We start from the raw sequence: 22,230 nt of genomic DNA, 5'->3' as shown, positions 1-22,230 counted from the left end.
AAGAATGAGTAACTATTTTTTAATTTTTAAAAATATTTTGTCTATGTTTGAAACTTGATTTGACTGTTTTCTTTAAAAAAGCCTGTTGAGGCTATATAATATATAGATCATTGTTTGTTAAATACAACTTTAAAAAACAAATTGCCTGTTGTTAAACTGGATTATTACTGATGTCATTGTAAAACCATGACTTTAATACTTTAATATCAGAACAGCAGTGCCAGTGATTATAATGGTGAACCATCAATTCTTAATATTTTCTAAATATTTTAATTATTATTCAGTGTACCTACTCCTTATTTATAAGAATATTGATTAATAATAAACATATTTTAAGAAATTTAGATGCTCACTGATGGGATAAAATGGGATCAAGTCTGTCACTCTGCTGTGGAGCCATTGTCCTCCTCAGAAATATTCACTAAGATGAGTGATTTCTTCCAAGGCCTCTAAATGTTGTGTCTTCTGTTTAGATTTAAACAATGGACATTCTATCGAGTTGGCACGTTTTAGGATTCTAAAAATGACTGGATTTTGTTCACTGTATGCTTGCCGTGAAAAGAATGTTATTGTGATTTGTGTCATCTGTGGATTTACAAAACGCAAAGAAGGTGAGGACCCCCTAAGCTTGTACTGCCATCTCACATGTTACAAAATAAGGAACCGTTATTGGGAAGACTCCAGCCTGAATATGAGCCAGTGTTTCCATTAGGGGGTTCATATGTTTCGTGACTTTTTTGTTTTGTGAAATGTCGTTGTATTTTCTGTGTTGTAATTGGGTTTTGCGAAATTACATAGCAATTTCCGATTTGTTATTGTGTTTTGAAAAAATTGTATTGCGGTTTCAAATTTTTATTTCGTTTTGTGAAATGCTGCATTCTTTAAGCCCTGAATTAGGCTATGGCCCATTTCCACTGGTGATAACTCTATTAAATGATACAATTCAAATTCAAATGGATAGAAGTGTCTGCACTACAACACATAATACTACAAAGCTAGAATGATAACAATAGACATCTTTTCAATCACTCTCACAGCTATATTTTATAGCACATCTCCAATAATAAATCTTGCCTAACTAATCACTGCTGTGCACATTCTATACCCGTGGGAGGAGTGGATATGATTGACAGGTGTGTACAATGACAAAACATTCTCTGGTGCAGACACTATAAAAATGTATGATTTATAGATTATCATTTCCGTTAAAATTACTTTCCCTGGTGGACAAGGAAAATGTAGGTGGGCAATTTGTCTGGATCTGCTGAGTTTCCTTTCCTGTATCAGCAGGATCTTTTGTAGCCACTACTTTCAGTGCTGCGCATTCAGTGTTTGAAATGTGTTGTTTGAGCCCTGCTTTGAAAGGGAGACCCATGTCATGAATCAGGTGAAAGAGAACTGCATTGCTTAATTAGATCATCTACATTGGAACACCTGCAATTAAATTTCCCCATCCCTTATCATTGGTTTCATTAATTGGCCATAAAACCTTTATCTGAGTTCTCCTTTCCTTTATTTATTAAAAGGCCTGGTTTCAGAATTGAAAGTGAGGTTCCCTTTTTCATGAAAGTGATTTTGACTCAGATTTTTAAACGGAGACACTTTTATTGATCATGATGCACACAGCTCAGGCTGTGCTGCCTTTTTACACAGCATCTGCACTGAGGCTATTCATTTTTATGAAGGACAACAAATGGTAAACTGTATTGTCAAGATTAAGAAAACGTTAACGAAGGTTAATTAATTAGATTATGTATTCTTATTTAATGATAAATAATGCATTGAGCATGTTTAGGTATGATACCATATTGTTACCCTAATAGTGATACTGGACCACACAGCCCGCAGATTGATATATACTGTATGTGAACTTTCCAGCAACCTTGTTTTGAGGGGAGACAAAGTCAGTTGAGCATTGGTTGTTATTTTGCTTGCTTTGCTCAACGTGTTTTCTTGTGGAAGGGCTTTTTGACTGACCCACAGCAGTGACCTGTGGAATGAGTGGTCAAGGGCTACTTGACAAAGCATCATGAGTAAACTGAGAGCCGAATATGAAAGGATCATGTGTTTGGCAGTAAACAGTTACTGCTCAAACTTGCAGCTGCAGGTAGCGACAGAGGAATAGTGGCAGGTCAGTTGTTGCAGTGAGCCTCACAGTAAGAGTTTATTCAGGGGAAGAAATACAGGCACAAGATGCCAATGACCAGTAAACAACACAGTGAACATTACTGCCACTGGGAAGAGCCAGGGAGAACCAAAATTCTTGCAGTATTTCTGAAAGGCAAGAGGTCTGTCCATTGCCATGGGTGTATTGAAGCATGGGTGTACTAGAGTTAGTTAGCTGTACAAGATTACACTGCTAGAAACTATATCGGTTCACTGACATCCTTTATTCAGTCATGTCTAAATCTTGTCAAAAAATTGTAATCATGACTTTTTAAATCAGAATATTTTGACAGCACATTATCTTGTGCTTTAATTCAAAACTTCTTTTTTCTGTTCTGGATTTTCTTTCTTTTCTTATTTTCTAGGGACGGGTGTTAATTAGCACAGGCTAGAAACACCATGATACATCGCATCTCATTTCTGAATTCCCTTAAGTGGGTTCATTTGCATTTGCGTCTGTCCCTATCCAATTAAACATAAAATACAATTACATTTATTAATTTAGACATTAAAGAATGATCAGAAAAAGATTCAGTTTTAAACTACAAAGCTTACAGTTTTAAACTACAAAGCTTACAGCTGATTTTTGCATTTATGGCCTAAGTTACTTGGCTGGCATAAAAGACTTTATGCCACTACAGTCAAACAATGTTTTATTGTCTCCACCTCGTCCCTGTCCTTTGCAGTTCAAATGTATGTGGGAAAAATGAAGAGGGTTGTTTTATGGAAGTTTTCAGTACAGTTTTATTGCCATCTCCATTGATCGAGGCCAACAATCGCGTGCTGAAGCAGCTTGTGACAGTTTTCTTTTTGTGGAGCAAAGGAAATGAAGTAATTTACAATGGAAATGAGAAAAATTCTTCCTCAGAAATGAGGACAAAAAGCTATTTTGCTTCAAGTGTAACCTTTCTGCCCCCCTCTATCATTTCAGCTCTGTCAGAAGTTCTGCTGCTGTCGCAAAGCTAGAGTCTATCACTCAACACTGAGGACTTGTGTGTGTCTGACAACTCCATAATAGAGATGAATTATGCTGTGTGTGTGGCACGCATGTGAGTGTGTGCTTGCGTGCGTGCATGTGTGTGGCTGCCTGTCTGTCTGACTACATGCCTGTGAACTATATTCGATGACGATTGGTGAACTCAGTGATCACTGATATCAATGCTGGATAAAAAATACAGTTTGCATTGAAAAAAGTAATACTGACATGTATTGCCTGTGTGCGGTGGGAAGGATTTAAGTATGTGAGGGGTAAGTATTCACACAGGCTGTGAATTTAAGAGATGACTTGCAAGAGAGTCGTCAGTTATTCATTAGTCCTATGTACTGGCATCAGCCAGACATAGTGAAGCACATACAGTATATTAAATAAGATTAAGTAAAATCCAAATATTTGTTACTGGTCTTCTGCACTCAGCAGTAACAGGGGGTGGACATTGGGGTGGTTTGCAGACCGTAGTGGGGACTCCCCAGAATGATAACGCTGGAAAAAAATGTCATCATCTACCAGCAATTTCTAACTTTACAATAGTGTGATGTTCAGTTTGAACCTGGATTCAATTGACATTCGTCCTTCATAGTTACTAATAAATGTAAGTGCTACTTTCTGCACAAACACATTTTGGCAAATTGATTTTGGTGATTGCGTGACCAAATAGTGAGGACAAAATGAGCTCTTCAATTCAATTACGAGTCAAAGGAGGTTTGTCGAATTGGTAATAGTTTTAGCATGCGGTACGTAAGCAAGCCAGTTCTGCGCTTTTCTCGGACGCTGCAGCACAGCTCAGTCCTTTTTAGCTCCAAAATACCTCAGAACTATTCACTTCTGTATAGGGGGACTGAGTGGCTGAGTGCCATTGTTTTTGTGAAGTGATCTCTGCTAGTAGTGTGCTGTTAGACAGCGGCGGGAGATAATAGCCTCATCTACGCTCATGATTTTTGTCTTCACAGGGCTTGTTAAAATAAGCCAAGGAGCGCTAGCCCACCTGCACTAGAGGGAGGGGGGCCGGACAGGAGGTGGGGAAGACTGCTGACTTGACGCCCTGCTCCTCCAGCACGTGCGGCCTCCTTCGAGGGCTTGTGTGGGCAGAAATCTCAAACAGGTTGCCTAGCACAGCAGGAAAATAAAAGAAATACAGTTCTCTGAGCAGAAGCCAGGTTCAAAGAAGGATTAAGTGGAGCACAGAGACAATGGAAGTAAATGCCGTTTGTACCATACCACGGATGATAAATCTGTTGATCCAGACAAGATAATACACCGCCAGATCGCGATGATTGGGGTAAGCCAACTGACTGATTTACATTTTTCTGCTGTCTTCCCGTGGATATAGGCATTACTGATGGTTCAGATTGAAAGGGAATGTAATTTTTTCAGGCTTAAGATGACACACAGTATGCTGACAAGTTACAATGCATGGAAAAAGCAGCGTGCTCACTTCTTTATTTTTGACATTTGCTCTTCATCAGTCTCCGCCTTGTCATAATTACAGATGGCTTCCCCTCTTATGTGTTTTTTTTTTTCTTTTCTGTTTGTCATTGTGAATAAGTGCTGATTTACTGATAAGTGCTGATTTACATTTACCGTTCATTTAAGGTGTTGTGCAGAAATAATTTCTCACAGTGGGCCTCATTGATTACCGTGGACTAAACCATCTTATGTGTCTTTTTTTCTTTTCTGTTTGTCATTGTGAATAAGTGCTGATGTACTGACAAGTGCTGATTTACATTAACCTTTCATTTAAGGTGTTGTGCAGAAATCATTTCTCACAATGAGCCTCACTGAATACTGTGGGCTAAGCCATCAAAGAAACTGTGGTAAATTAATGGAACTTCTCACTGGTACTGTAAATTTTTACATAGCATGTGCTCTGAAGAACCTTTTTAGAATATTCTTTTCTTGATTGAGTCAGCATCAACTGCTATCTTATTTTAAATAGATAATTCTCAAATATTTAATTCTCACATCAGTCCACTGTGGTATTCATGAATTCATTTTACAGTTGTACAAAACATTGCACAGACTACAAAGATCAGAATTGCTTACTGTAACAGGACAAGACTTGTGACAATGGTCCCACTTTTTAGTGAAAAACAGCTACCCCAAAGTGATAAGAATATTGATATTTTACCAATAGATGGCACTAATGAGAAGGACCTTCTTTTGTAATTTCATCCTAGCACAACAAGAGCAGCAATCAGCCAAAAATTGTGTGCATGTTGATTTTCTTATGGATAGTAATTTTCTCATTTTCCTAAAGAAGAAACTGTGATCAACATTTTTAAATAAAAAAAAGAAAAATTACATAAAACAAACATTGGACAACTATTACTTCCGTGTTGTTATTCACAACTAAGGTACACAACTGTACTATAATGTGGAAAATTTTGCAATAATTTTATTTCTTTGCTACTGAAGTTGGGTAGACAACTTTCAGGCTCAGTGTTGTGATTTCACTCCATTGCTGCATTCCTATTGCCTCTTTCCTTGTCTCCTTGTTTCTTTGTTTACTTGTTTTCTCATTCGCTAGTAGGGAATCCCTGGCCTCCTCTGTTTCTGCAATAGTTCACTCCATGAAATGTCAAGACTCAAAGCATAGATGAGCCAAATGGTAAAGGGTGAGAACAATGGGAAACCTTTATTTATAGTTCTCCATGATCCTGGAACAACATGGAACATAAATGAAGCGTTCAAAAACCTTATATCTGCCCATTTCTTGTGCTGCCATGTCTGTTTTTACATTGGTTAGCGTGGACTGTAAATGTTAATTCATTTTAAATTGTACTTTCATATGTTACATGTTTCCATGACATATCTTTACGAAAGAGCTCTATAAACAAATATATGAAATTAAATGAATATTTCCTGGAAAGAGTAATAACAGCTATTTGATGCAGAATAACTTCTAATGGTTAGGGAACAGCTCTAGAAACTTCTGTTAAGCTCTTGATTAAGTCACCAACTGTTTATTCATTTACTTCAGTAAATATACAGCCGTGAATTGACTGTATGTAAAAATGAAACATGGATATTTATTTACATACTTCTCTGAATATCCAGCTGTATGGATAGCTTGTATGCTAAAATGTAGGCTGTGTAAATCACTTTCGGATAAAACTGCCTGCTGAATGTGATGCAATGTAATGTAAATGTTTGCTCCTCTGTATCACCTGACACATTCTAGAGTTGAGTGAGCTCCCTTTATGCCCTGGCGTATCCTACCATTCCACTAGGTTAGCAGTAATTAAATTGCCCTGTGGGGTGAGACAGGAGAACAAACGGAAAGCTCATAGCCAATGACAGACTGCCATTTTCTTGAACTAAAAGTTTTTTTTTTTTTTGTATTTATTCTCAGAATAAGAAGAATATTTATTTGACATGTTAAATAGTTTTATATTTAGATATTCACCATGTTCCTTTGATGTTGATGCAAACTGGTAGTTCATATTATTTCTCTATTTCCCCTGACCGGTTTTGCCCCTCAAGGCCTGGACAAGCTAATGGCAGACAGTGCGCAAATGTTAAAGCATTGTGGTCCATGACATCAAACAATCCCGAAAAACGTCTGCTAATGACACTTCTGTAAGGTTTCTCAACATTAACTGACATCATAGACCACCATGCTCTGGATATGACTTGCACACTGGGTATGCTTGATTCACCTTGACCAGGTCACATGACAGAGCATGGCAAATCAGTTCACATGATCTGGGCAAGGCCAATTAAGCGGTGGCAAAACGGGCAAGGGCTGAGCATGCCGTTCAGACTGAATAATTATCCAAGCCACTGACCCAACTGAACAAAGACAAATTAATTCCATATCTGTATATTTTTTAATGTAATTTAACACATCTGCAAGTGATTTTTTCAGTGTCCAAAGACATATTATAGTAGTCTATTGCAACTGTGATATTGAACTATTTTTTCTGAAATTAGCGTTGCCATTTTTAACCTGGTTCTCATATGGAAGACATGCAAAGCTTACAGTCTTGCTCAACACTGCACATGCCTGCCATGTTTTCAGCCACATTAGGCAGGACAGCCCATTTCCAAATAACTGCTTTCCCTGCTAACACACATGACATACAATCAGGTGATGCAGCAGTACATGCACATACATTGCATTACATTGCATTCCATTACAGTACATTCATAGCATTTATCAGATACTCTTATCCACAACTTAGCCTACATGTTTTTCATTTTTTATTTATGTTTGCATGCAATATAGGTATGCAGGTGGGTATTTAGTAAAGTAAATAAATCGCATCAAGAAAACAGGCCTTTCAAGATTCATGCTTTGTTCTGTACCTGCTGTACTGCTTTGTCACAAACTCCTTCACTACATAACTATTCTGTTCCTTTCTAAGTCATATTTATGGCTACAATTCGAATGCAATTCACATGTACAATCTATGCTAATGCAAAAAAGATGGATAGAATGTTTTTTTTAAACTCTAACACCAGGGATACTACAATTTGTAGTTGCGTTTGTTTTTATAATATGCTTCATTACTGGATAATTATAACCTAAATTTTAATTTAATTATAACCCATTTCCAATTTCTCTCATCATGTACTGCTTGGTTTGTCTACTCTTCAACTTCTGAAATGCTGTGCCATAAACTAGAAGTTGAAGAGGCTAGCAATTCTCTACTAAAGAATGAGACAACGGGACAAGGAAAGACTATTGGGAGGCAGCCCCATTATCAAATATGAATCACAATGTCATACAGTTGTGTAGTGCTGCAATAGCAAAGGCGTCTTCAAACTTGGCTACAGCTACAGAGAAAAAAAATGGTCTTGACAAATTGCAGCTGGGCATCTTGTTGAACATCAGTAATCAGCCAAGAAGAATTTTGGCCTGAGGTCAAATAACATTTGTCCTTAACTCTGAATGAAGAACAATTAAGGCCAATTCATCATTATTTCAGAACCTTAAATGAATGTGTTAGTTCAGTGGTAGCAAGTTCAACAATCAGCGAAATTACCTTGGGGAACTTTCTGAGAAAAAGACTCATAACTAAGCGTTTATTTTTAAATAAACACCTCTCCTTTATGAATAACAGTGACCTCAGAAACCACGGCCTTGGTTGAATTCCTCTCTGTAACGTTCACCTCTTATCAACCAGACAGTTTCTCAGAACTCCAGACACAAAGACCCAGAGAAAATTCAGTGTTCCATAATAAAATTGTCTGAAAGCAGAACTTTATCCTGGGGCTTTATTTATGCCGTATTAATTTATTTACCTGGCAGAAACTCATATGGAAAAAGTTTCAAAGCCATAAAATGCATTTCTTATTAAGACTGCGCAGGGTTTCATAACCTCAAGGTCACGGCAAGCCCACCACTAAGCCTAGGCTTGCCACACAAAGTGCTGCAGAGCAAGAGGGGGATTAGAAACTGTTGATTTGAATCTCATTCCTTGCTGTTGTCTCCACGTTGTCTACATTTAAAGTATGTACTGTTATTTTGTGTAAAGCTAGACTGAAGTCGTTGAATGATGTACTTGCTCTATCTGAATAGAAATATGAGGTGTGTTGTTTGAATGACTCGTCTTTCATCATCATAGATTCTCATTAAGGAAAGTGGTTTTGGCTTTTGGAGGACACCACTGAAGTGGAGTTGCTGTATTCATATACATATATATATATATATATTCTTTTTTTTTCTTTCTTTCCTCTATTAAAGGAGTAACATGGTGGTTGAATGTGACACTTGCCAGTTGTCTTTGGGCAACAACAAAACAAATGTGCATAATTTTTTTTATTATTCAGTCATTTAAACGTATTTTTCTAAGTCTAAATTCCCCACTATAAAAGTTCACCCGAACCCGAAAGTATCCACAGCTAAGGACGTTGACTTATATCCAATAATAATTTTTGCTTGCTAGCTAGCCAGCAAAATTAAGATAAAACCACAACTATAATATCCTTATGAAAGCAAACTAGCTAGCTAACGTTATCGATAACATTACATTATGAAAGCAAACTACATAGCTAGCTAATGTTAGCTAGCTAGCTATAAATGAATATGACCAACCAGAGATTGTCTAATAGTCCTTAAAAGGCACTCTAATAAGTGAACCTAATGTTAGTCCAATATTTGCATTATCTTGCCTGTAAGCCAGCGATGGGTCACGAGTTATCCATTTAGAATGAGCTATCACCGCAATCTGACTGACTGTAGGGATGGCAAAACGTAGTTTTAGAATGTCGCCAGCAGTGTATGTGCGTGAGCTCAACAATACATTTCTCACAGAAAAGGTAGTCTGTCGCCTTTTTTTTTAGTTTATTACAGTGGTGATAGAAGTGACAATAATTAAGTGGTGTAATTCAGGGGGCTTAATCGAAGTAAATCAAGGAATGAAAACAGCGCCAAATTAGCAAATTAGAGCTTTTCCAGCTCAGCTTTCTTTCCTGTTTCTTAACAGAAATATCATAGATGCAATTTAGAGTGAGTTCAATGCTATATACTGTAAAAGTACCAGGCCTCCTAGGGCACCTTTCTGCATGTAGACAAGCAAGTAAAATCCCTGGGAAACTGTTTGCTTTTTCACTGTATTTGGTACAATTATGTAACTGTTTAAATGACAGTCAGGAATGATGAGGATTAATACACCACCTCTGTAGTAGTATTTGTATTTTAAGCAATGGTAGAAAGAGAATGGCATGACATGCTACTGTGCTGTAACTGTGAATACTAGTGACACTTATTTGTTTTGGAAATATATATATATATATATATATATATGTATATATATATATATATATATATATATATATATATATATATATTTGGTTGATTCTACTGAATCCTTAATAAAGTAGACTATTTCTGATGTTTAACAATTATATAGCCCAGTACTTGTATTATTTTACAGTCGTTTTTGTTGGTCATTATAAATATGTAATTTGCTATCTGATTTTTTGAGAGAAATATCAACAACCTATTCCATGCATGTATATTTATTACACTATATAACAGTATATTTAATCAATAGCTCACGAGAGGCCGTGGTATAGGGTTATAATATCACAGATAAGGGGCTTTGTTTGGCCCGACGCGAAGCGGAGATATAATAGCTGTAATGGCTGTGATATAATAACCATATATCATATATCGGCCTGAAGTGAGCTATTGCTTTTATAAAACGATCACCAAGTATGGCAATATGAAAGTAATAGACACACTCCAATTGAAATATTTTTTATTAATAAACAATAATAAAATAAAATAGGCCCTCCTGGCCGCCTGTGAGGTGGTTGCTATGCAACGTACACACTAACGTTTTTTTTTTTCTCAGACGCGGAGTGATACTGAATTCTGCAAAGGAATTAGACGTCATAGCCGTGCTATATGGTTAATATACCACGGCTATGAACCAATCAGATTGCTTGATTTTAGCTACCCGTTTTATAAACTATATTATATTATGTTTGGTGCATTTAGAGGAGAGATTTTGTACAATCTTTCACGTTACTTCAGACCAGACAAACCAGTTGTTCCAAATTGTAAAAAGGAAAAACAAACCCACATACTTGTTCTCTCATGTGTCAGGTATTTCCTGTAGCCCTCTCTTCTCTCTGGCCTTATCTGCCCTGATACCTTCAGGAAAGGTCTACACCCTCATTCTGATGGGCAGGTGTGGAAATACCTTCCTCAGGCTCTGGACCAAAGACTGAGTCATCCATTGCCGTGCATGATATCTCCCTCCTTTTTATTTGTTGATAAACAACAGAAGTGCTCTTACTCTGTTGTTTCTTGCTTTTGTTGATTGTTCTGCAGACCAAAGGTTGTTGCCTCAACATATAGTGCCCTCCAAATTTACAGGAACAGTAGAGTGAACTTTGTTCTTTTTGCTATATACTTAAGGCATTTGGATTTAAGATCAAAAGATGAATATGAGACAGAAGTACAGATAATCAGCTTTTATGTCATGGTATTTACATGCATATACATTTTACCATTTTACAAAAACAGCTGTTTTTATGTTGAGTCTCCCTTGTGTTTTCTCGTATTCATCCTTTGATCTCGAATCCAAATGCTTGAAGTATATGGCAAAAATAACAAATTACATTCTACCATTCCCATACTTTTGGAGGGCACTCTATCTACTCGAGTGCTATGACAATTGGTTGTGAATGGGAATAGTATATGGCCTACCCATATTCTCCATGCACAATCTTTACCTACCTTTTATATGCTGACCCAGTCATACCCCACGAGTGCCAATACTTGAAAATAACATTGGTTTCTGTGAGAAGAAAAGGCACAGGCAACACATTCACAATTTACTACCCCAAAATGTACTTAAATAAATGTGCTGTAAAAATACAATGGAAACCCCTTTACAAGGATTGTCATTCAAGACTGTGATTGCGTTCATTTCTTCACAGTCTGTCCCTTTCGTGCCTTCAGCGCACCCCCTTGGTGTTGTTCCATTCCAGTGACCTGCAGCCCCGCCCCACAAACCTTTCCCAGCGCTAACACCTAATACTTACAGAGGATGCCATCTGTCTGCACTATGGGCTTCCTCTTCCTGACAGACTCCCTCATATGGCCCCTTGATGAGCATTCACCTCTGTTACCAAAACACGCCATCGCCGCATGGCCTCCTTAACGGGTGGCGCCGGGGTCTGGGTATCCGTCTTCCTCAGTCGCGCCTGATGGCACGTTCCCGCAGCTCACACGTCGTTCCAAGAGGCACGCGGACCAGCGCCGAAACAAAGGTTCTTACTTCCTCTGGGTGTATGTATGTCATGGAGAAAAAGAGGGGTAGGGTGGGTTCGCGACCCGGGAAGCCCTGCAAACAACCTGGAGAGAAAAATTTGTTTGTTTTCATCTAAAGAAACATATGGATGTGACAGCAAAAATATGATAAATAAATTGGTGGTATTAGTCATATTTGCAAATAGCATGTAGAAAAAGACAATGCCCAACCCAAACGCAAACTCATAAAAAGCTCACTGATATCTTGTTTTTTTTTGGAAGGAAATGGGTCTGAGGAGTTCAAAATTCAGAAAAAACAAAGAGCGACAGTAAACAGATACTAGTATATCCACAAAATGAAAAGGAGGAAATATAATTCCAAACATCTACTCCTGTAAACTGTCACTTTTAATAGGGCGAAGATGAATTGCTGGCCAGGTTGGAATGGTCTTGCCTTCTGGAATTTAATTGCCCTCATTGTTGCAGGCCTTCACCTCGGTCTAAGTTTTCTCCAGCATATCAAGTTAAATATCAGCAGGCTTCTTATCGCAGTGAAATCAAATACTTCTGTCACCACTCCCAAAGTGACAGAAGAGACCTTGCCTTTATTTAGCTGCCATTGTTGTGGTAGTAATTGGAGTGACTTCAAAACTCTGAGGGAAGAGAGGTCACAGATATTCGGTAAAAAATGGGGTAGCATCTGTCGGTAGTGCATTTACGTGCTAAATGCTAAAAATACATGTGCCCAGGTTGCTAAAATGAAGGATTTATCAAGAAGGTATGCTGCTTGTTGATAGCCATCCTTGTATCGTAATTAAGCTTTTTTTTTTGTTTTTACTAAGCAATAACTGATGATAATGATTAGCATGCAGAATGCATTTTTAACTTCCATCTTTCATTTACTTTGAAGCTTGAACATGTATTGTCCACCCTTTATGATTATATATTTACATTTTGTTAATGTTTATTTTAATGAGTTAGGCCAAAGATGTCAAGTATTAACATTTCATTACATTTATTCATTTTGCGGATGCTTTAGAAGGCTATTATGACTAAAAAACCAAGGGCAGATAACCAATTACAAGCAGCAAAACAGAGGAAATAGTAACATCACAGATACTAACCCAGCTGAACCCTGTAAAATCCAATATTAAGTGCACAGATACTTGGCACGGTGCTCTTAGTAATAATTGAAATGAAAATAAATCAGAAGAAGCATAAATAATTAAAAAGTGCCACTATTATAACTGAATAAACTCGAGTTTCAAAGCGGTGAGTGGGCGTATGTCTACTCTATAGTTAATATAAGGAGTTGAGGTGTAAAATACAATATATTGTATACTATATGTTAGTGGAAAACATGTGTTTAAATTAGCTTGCTTTCCCCCTGCCTATCACCCACCCCCTCCCTTTCCCTCTCTCTCTGAAGTTTTTGTTGAACCCCTATCAACATGTCAAACACATCCCACAATTTCATATGCCACATTTGATATATAAAATCAGGCCTACTCCTTATTTATAAGCATTCTGAATGTGAATAAATACATTTTGAGAATGGATTTATATGGTCACCAATATAAAATGGGATTAAGTCCTTTGTTGAACATGCCCTCTGCTGTGGAATCAAAGCTGCTTTCACTGTCCTCACCAGAAATATTCACTCAGATGTGTGATTTCTTCCAAGGCCTTCAAATTTCGAGTGTTCTATATTGACTCTGTATTGAAAAATTATTTTTTTGTTGTATACAACAACCATTTTAGGCATGAAGAACTCAAGAACTTTTTTGTTGTTGCCTAAAGTTTTCAGCACGTGTACTGGAAAAGTTATGGTTTGTTTATGCAGGAGAAACAATATGTTTCCTTTTATGCAAGCCTAACAAGCTATTCACTGTTAGAAATGTAATTTCATTGGCTAAAATGCTACTTAGTCATCACTATAATAACTTGCCATTGGCTGTCTGTGTACTGGGCAGAACTTATGCTGTGCAGGGTGAGTCCTTGCTTTTGCACAGTCCCATTAGCTATACTGAGGGACTAAGCCAGTACCCATCAGAGAAGATTGTAGATGGGCTCATCTTGTTTCAAAGAGTCTATACAAACCGGAGATAATAATATTCCGATGGATACAATACTTTTGGTGTTTATGTACCAGCGAAACAATGATAATTCCTCCAAAGAAATGCTAAGCATCTATCTATCGATGTTTCGGGACGAAAGATTATGTGTATTTTGTTCTCTGGATCCTTTCCATGATAAGCATACCAACTTTACTGTGAATCTGGTCATCTGTGGATTTCTAAAACACATAGAAAGTCAGGACCCACCGTGCTTGTTTTCACCCCACATTACAAAATAAGAAACCGTTGCTAAAACATTGGCATTGTAAAGTAGTTTGTAGAGATAAAACCATGAGTTTTAACACTTTCAAATGGTATATTGGGTGACCAAATCTAATAAAAATGTCACCATAAAAGAAAGGAAAGAATAAAAATAAACCCACTCCGGGCTGAATACAGGCTGTTGAGACATAAGGGGTTAAATGTGTCAGCCCCTGGCAGATGCACAGTCAACACTCCAGGAGATACATCCATTTTTTAAAGATATTAGCCAATAACCTTATGTTTATAAAATGCTTGTATTATTATATTGGTGCAAAACTAGAACACGCAGCCACCCACACTGATAACTCATGACATATCCTCATCATCAAAATCTACTTAAAGAATATAGTCGATCTGACCAAAGTGCACAGCAGTGCCCAGGGCTTGGAAACCAACATGAGAATGCACAGTTAATTAATCCACCATGAATATTTCAAAGTTAAAGCCCTTTATAGTGTGACCGTATTTAGTGTCTGAAGTTATTGATAAATTATGAAGAGAAACAGGCTCAGCTAGCGTGAATTTTAATTATGCCCTTTCTGCAGGGGGAGCAGAATAACTTTTCATCCTCTGCCAAGCAGTCTACCACCCACTGCTGCAGGGCTAATCTTCTGCTTTATCAAGAGCAACTCAGAGGACAACCACACTCTGGACAGGCACTGAAAATTTTATACACAATGTAGTTTTTTGAAAGTAAGGACGAGTGGACTGGCTTGTGATGGCATGCTTAGGTGCTTCAGAAAGTAAACAGCAACATGCACTTCATAGAACTTTTGCACGAGGTCTTTGAAGGTCCCAAAACCAGACATTTGTAAATGTAAACCAATGAGAAGCCTTATTTAAAGCAAATCAATCACGTGCCGATGACCTGGTACATCCAACCAAGAACTCTTGCTGAGTTTACATTTTCAAACAGCTAGTTTAGGCTCTGTTTAGTGGAAACGCCAAAGAACATGATGCATTATTCTGTACTTCTTACATTCCGTTACTTATTTACTGGGAAAAAAGTTTTCAGATTCAGTTAATATGTGCATGTTAAATGTTAGCATGAGATAAATTGTTGATAAATCTAAGGGAATGGCTCTGTGGGGGCCTTTAAATCCATTCTGCAAACAGTGGAATCTTTAACGTTTATTCACCAAACAGCACGGTCCTTAAATGTTAAACTGTCACAGCTTTCGCTAATTGAGTTGCATACATTTCAGTGTCATTAATCAGCAGGCCCTTATCAGGGGATTTAAAGCAATGAGATGCCACTTGGTTAGATAGGACTGTAAAAGATAAAAGGAAATTCGGAGGGTAAATTGCCACCACTTTTTCTAGAAAACCATGGGGATTTGGCAAAGTTGCCTTTAATGAAGTGTGCACTTATAAAAATGTGAAGTGTATAATGAAATACAAGCACATTTAATGCAGTGCATACTGCACATAGGTTCAGATTCAGAAGATGTGGTGATCGTAACTGAGTTAGTGAGTAATACAGATATTCTGAATAACAGAGATTAAACATACTGTTACATATCCACATATCAATCCATGTAGGGAAATTAGTTTGGCTCAAATAAGTGAATGCATCACAGCCTGTCTTAACCCTATTTTAAGGACTGCCAGAGCTGAATATCCAGTCAGAATATTAGAAGATGGAGGGTATTTGAATTCCACATCTGATCCGGTCTTTTTTTAAACCATTTTTTTCTTTCCCTCACAGTTTGGAATCACCATTTGTATTCATTGGGCCTTCGTATTGGAGCCCTTTGTCCTCTGCTAACTCAGACTGACACATGCTTGTCTTCTTTCTCTTCCAAGGTGCAGGCTACCCGCCTCTGCTTCTTTTCACAGAGCACACTTCATATGTCGCAGGTAGGCTCCAGGCATCTGAATGCAAAAAGGAGGGGGCTGTTGAGTCAGTGAGAAAAGGACAAATCAACCAACTCATACCCGCCCACAGCGGATGATGCTACAGCCAAATGTGTACCACACTCACAGTAGGCACCACCATTGGCCTGGATTCAATACCTGACCATGGGACAAAACTATGTCCCGAAACCCAGAGCCTTAACAGGATAAGCCTCCCTGCAGCCCCGTGGTTCTTCTGTTGTAACCTTCACCAAGGTCTTTATCCATTAATATGGCTTACACTGTTCCTATTATCCACTTTTGCAGTTAGTATCCAGCTGTGTAATTGGATATTTAAAATGCAAGGTATGACAGTCAGTCCAGATAAAGCCGTTCTGCTATGTGCATAAATAATGCATTGGAACTAAAGTATCAACAGCTTAATTGACTGCAGAGTTCCTTGTAAAGCCTGGCACCGGTGCTACTTGATGAGAGGTTTCTTTTTGCCTTTCAAACTCAATTTATGTTTTTATGTCTCTGGGATATTTACTCGTTCCTTGCTGACTGACTGACGTCATCGATAGCTGTCATATAACTTTGAAATGATTCCGCAAAGCCGTGGTTTCTCACGACCAACTTAATCAGAGAATATGTTTTCTGTTAACTACCCCTCCTGTAAATGTAGTTTGATATGTGTCCATATATTGAATTTAAACAATGTAGACACATCAAAACAGCAGCATGCACCCTGTAACTAGTGCGGTTCATGTAGCAGAAAGTGTTTATTTTCACTTGTGTGAATGTCTTTGGCCTGTTGTTTTTTATGAGTCATCTCCTGACCCACCTGAAACCTTCCCACCACCCACCAGTCGGTCTCGACCCCCCACAGTTTGGGAAACATTGCTTTAAAAGGAAAAGGCATGCCAAAGCACTATATCCTAAAACCTGATATCCAGGCAACTACTGGTGTTATGACATCATTCTAAACTGTTTTTGCAGAGGTCACACTGATGCCTTTGAGTGTGAATGGACATTTTATTGCAACAGATGAATCGTGCACAATAACTGTTCCTTTAAAAGCATAAAAGAGAATTTTCTACAAACAATTTCTTTGGATTCAACCCAGACGGCATCAATATAATTACTGTGAGCCTTGTAATGTGATGGGATAACTCATCCCACACCCAGAGAGGCCATATTATCCCCTGGTGGCCTCCGTATTTTGGAGGAGGTTAAAGGCTGGACCCTGATCACACACCCCTCCAATTGTCATCAGAAATCAACAGCTCTACAAATTCAGAGTCCTGATTATACTTTTTTTTAGAATCTTTCCTTTCAAAAAGGAAATACAATGGCAAGATAAATGAATGACAAAAGGCTTTGTTTCTGTTGAGACAATGGCCATATGCCTACTTAATTTAAAAATACATAAATAAATCAATTAAATAAATACATTTTTAAAAAGTCAATGAAGCAGTCAATCAAATCATTTTTCAAGCACATTTTACTGTTTATATTGTCACAAATAGCTAAAAAAAGTTTCCCACTAGAAAAAATAGAAATCTGAACAAACACTTGTGCCAATGCAAAAAAAAAAAAAAAAAAATAGATGATTCCACCATTTTGAATTATCTTATGATGTAGATGTTTTGGAGCAGTGTGGCCATCCAGCACTGCACATTTCATGAACTGCCAGCTGCTTTAACTTTTTGCCCCGTTCCAGCTCTTTAGCATCAGCCCTACCCAGAAGGGAGTAGACTTTGCCATTGGCAAATCTGCTCTCCACTTGGCTTCAATTTGATTTTTTTTTCCTCCTAAATGGATTTCCATCTGATTTTCTGCTCTTTCTGTTAACTGACACACACAAAAGAATATGTGAAAACACATCAAATGCGAATTTAAATGCTCTTGACCTTGAGTTAAGAATGAAAAGAGAGGACACCAATCAGGAACAGACATTTGGTATCCACATTTAACTGAGACTTTGCTTAATACCCAGTGAACATTAATGTAGGAGTAATTAAGAAGAGTGATACCATGGGAACATCATTATGCAAAGCTGGTTCAAATGACAGCTAAGTATGTCCCATTGCGCTTAATGTTACCAAACATGGCCAATTCCTCCATTAGTTTCTTGCTTAGGAACACCTCTTTACGATAATTAAAACAAACTTTGAGAAGTGGGTCTATCTGCAGCAACCAGCGCAAAGCAATGTGTGTTACCCACAGAGAAAGCCAGGGTATAACACATTTCTCACAAGTCTCGAATACACTTTCTTTCAGAAAAGAAGAACCTGGGGAAACTAGGTGGGTAGGATAATGTAAGGGATCGCATAACTAATCAACTGTGGAAAGGAGGAATGATTCTGTGGCCAGATTGCAAGACTCAGGCAAAAAAAGAAACAGCTTAACGCAAACAGGAAATCAAATGCAGGAGACCTGGCCTTGTCTTTGAGAAATAGCCAGAGGAGGAAGGGATGTCAGGGATGGAAGGTGAATGGATGCAAAGAAAGCAAGAGAGTGGTTTGGATGACAGCCATTGTCTGTAGGACAGGGCTGAGTCCAGATCATTTTTGGCAGGCTCTTCCCATTCCCTTCTCTTCAACAATGTTGTCTATCCTCCAAACAGACAAGCAAAAAGAACTGATGCTCAGACACTCAGTTCAGCTGGCCTTATGCCTGCCCAAACCAAACACAATAGGGTTGTCAGAGACAGGCAGCTATACCTGCTATAAATAAATAAATAAATTAATAAAATTTAATTTAAGTTGGATACAGTAATGGTGAAAGCACTGAGGAAAACCTGAGGGAGAAATGATTCTACTGCACATCATAAATTCAGATATGATTTATGAAGATTACCTTTAATTTGACACTTCACGCAGGAAAATTCACTAGGGCTGGTCAGAGATGACACTATCTACATCTGTTCTCCCAACAAAATTATCTGTATCTGAACATGAATTCAGGTAGAACATCAGAAGTGGGTGTTTGGAACTTTTATAAGCAAGAGAAAATTATTTTTTTTTTAAATTGTTCTTCTTGCATAGTGCCAAACTTATGGTCTAACATGAATATATCATTTATAGTTAAGTATCATAAAAGTGTTAAGCTGTATTTTACATGTAACACTAAGATTTTCTAAATGATTAGCCATTATATACAACCACATTTTATAATAATCTCAGTCTGGACAATCTTACAGCTAGCTGTAGCTACACCAGATACTCCAGGTGCTGCCAAATTGCAAGCAGTTATTATGGAGCCTAAGAGACACAAACCCATCAGGAAGGGTCAGTTTTTGGAACTCTAAAATGTGCATAACATTGAAAGTCAAGTTACACTAATTGTATTTTTTTTAAATAAATTTATTGGAATTGTTACTTGAGAAACTCCTCTTTTCATCTTAACATAATTTTCTGAGGAAAGATGGGATGCACACAGTTTACTGACTAATGAATGAATAGAAAATCTTTTGAATATCAGTGGTCAACTTTGGGAAGAAAAAACATGTCTATATAGAAAATATTATCTGAGAATTTCTGACAAGGATATTTGGCTTGGATACACTCCAAATGTACATACAATGCTTATTATATAAATAGATATTTTGTGCTACTACTGGCTGCATATATATTTCATTTGATCCATTCTCAGGTCTTTAGTTTAAATATCTGCAGGGTTGTACAATGCTGCAACATGAAAGTGCTGCAGTCCTGCAGGGATTTTTTTCCAGCCAAGCAATTAAGCACCTGATACAAACAATCACACTGGGGCCTATTCCGACTTGAGATATGCGCTTGTAACCTAATTCTAAAATTGCCCATCTAGGCAGTTTAAGTGAATCCAGAGTTGGGTGATTAAAGGGTGCGCAAGTTTAAGAAAGTTAGATATGCGAGTGGAGCAGAGTTTTAGGGAATGTTTCATGTTAGACCAAGATAAGAACATTCAGACCCTGACTTAAATGCAATTATTTTTGCAAATGATGAAACTCACAAAAGGTGGAATTCTGCGCCCTTTCAGGGAATGATGTATAAGGACAAGTGGGTTCAATAAACCGTTTAATTTAAAGTAGACTACTTAAAGAGTGATATATATTTCTTGCTGGACCCTTTTCAGACTGACACTACTGGGACAGCAGTTACTGTGTGGCTTGTTTCACTGAAAATGCAATGTGCAAGTTAATATCAGCATAATGCGATTACTCTCCACCTCAGTTTTTGGAACATTTCACACTTACACATAAAAGCAAAGCTTCATGTTTGGAACTTGCTATTCCCTTGCCTCACATTGTTTCAGTGGTAGCACATGCGCTCATGAACTTGATCATAATTTTTACATGAAATCCCTTCATATTCATTTACTATGGAGTTTACTGCAGTTGATCAATATAATTTATATTTAGGGAAAATAGCTAACAAAAAAAAAGAAAGAAAAGAAACAACACCCAGTGCCAGTTTTTTTGAAAATTTGGAATCAAGCAACATTACACTTCTACTCATAATAATCAGCATTTCTTAGATATTGGAAGGCACCTCCATGTGAAGACTGGACAATGTTAATTTACTTTTATTACGTACACACCTACAGCTGGACAAAACCACTGGCACTTGAATTCCACTTGCACTGCATTCATTCCTCTAAACACAGATTAAGATTTCATAATTAAATACTTAAATTACGAAAAATTACTAAATGAAAGCACTTTTAAAACCAGGAGGCACTTTGTGTACATTTCCAGTGAAGTATCAAAACAAAGTCATCAACTTCATCCGAACAAATAATAAAGGACTTTACAATAAGTCAATGGTAGGTAAACATTCCTGTGTGTAAGTGAGTCCATCTTTTGAACTGTTTTCTAAAGGTCCATTTGAACCAATAGGCTGTTAAAACAGTAGCCCCTCGTTGTGTTAAAAATACTCAGTTATGCATTGATTTACAGCACATATTTTGTTTCTATTTGACCAATGTAATGATAATGCATTCTTCTGGCTCTCTCTGCAGGAGGCCTGTATGTTGAGACAAGGGGCAAATTGATCATTCAAGTAATGAAGCTGCAAGCCTGAGGAGATGCCCCAACCCCTGGGGATGAACGATGACTTCAGTTACCATTGCATTCTCAGCATTCAGGAAGTGGGAGAAAGAGGGCAACGCAGTTATAGTCTCAAAGATCTAAATGCCACGTCGTAGTGTGGGAGAATTGGTAAGGGGGTTCTCTGGTCTTATCCTGAGCCAAGCTAGTCCCCAGTGGCTTTCCACTATGAGCACAGGTGCATCAAAAAATGTTGATCAAAATAATGCCTGTTTATTGGTTCTTCTGTAACTAAGTTTGACCACCCTGGGAGAAAGGTGGGTTGGTATACACTCAAGGAGTGATCATTGGCGAGATTCTGTCTCATCTTCCTTTCTGCAGCCACGGTAGTGGGTGTATCTGGTTGCTGCCATATTCTGTAGCATGTATCACACCAGAAAAATCCTGCTTGCCTTACTAGGAGACGCCTGAAGCATTGAGGCACCTGAACCGGCCGTCCAAAGGTTCTTTCCACAATGCTGCTGGAGATTAACTGCATTGCCCATAAGTACTTGTGCACTGAACCTAGAAATTATGCACATGTGCTATGGACTTTCATGTGTGCATTACACACAACTTGAATGTTCATAATCTGTGTACTATTTCAGGTTGTGTACACTTGCTCTTGGTAACAAGTATACAGTCGATGGCTCCGGTCACATTCGGAAAGGCAATCTGGTAGTACCCTGCTTTTACACATCCCTTCTCATTTGGGTTGTCAGGGAAATTTAAGTTGTTCGTAGGTCATCCCAGTGAGGAACTGGGACAAGCACCGGGACACTGACGACTGTGATATACCCGTCAAATCTCCTGACACCCACTGGTAGGAACCAGTTCCCAGAATGCTGGCTATTATTTTAACCAGGACTGGAATTGCATGGGTGCAGGTAGATGTGGCTCTGCAGTCCCTCAATCAATGGCAGAGTTTGCGCACAGCATCTTTATTAAGCCATAAGCACTGCATGAATTTAGCATTTGTAAGGCCCGTGGTGTTTATCCTTGGCTGACATTTCTTCTCCGTTTGCTCTTTAAGGTTCACATGCCACTACTCAGAAGTGCCTCTCTCTCT

General features: G+C 38.0%; 1 long non-coding RNA gene across 1 annotated transcript; it reads left to right on the top strand.

Moving 5' to 3' along the window:
- The first annotated feature begins 4,185 nt into the window (after positions 1 to 4,185).
- LOC118210430 lies at positions 4,186 to 21,876 on the top strand. Its single transcript, XR_004761857.1, has 3 exons — positions 4,186 to 4,442; positions 16,061 to 16,114; positions 21,095 to 21,876. It is a non-coding gene; the product is annotated as an uncharacterized LOC118210430 (long non-coding RNA).
- Positions 21,877 to 22,230: the final 354 nt, after the last annotated feature.

This window comes from Anguilla anguilla, chromosome 1, assembly GCF_013347855.1.
Source record: "Anguilla anguilla isolate fAngAng1 chromosome 1, fAngAng1.pri, whole genome shotgun sequence".
NCBI classification, from domain to species: Eukaryota; Metazoa; Chordata; class Actinopteri; order Anguilliformes; family Anguillidae; genus Anguilla; species Anguilla anguilla.
The sequence above is the reverse complement of the archived record's forward strand: the minus strand, read 5'-3'. Positions and strand labels throughout refer to the sequence as shown.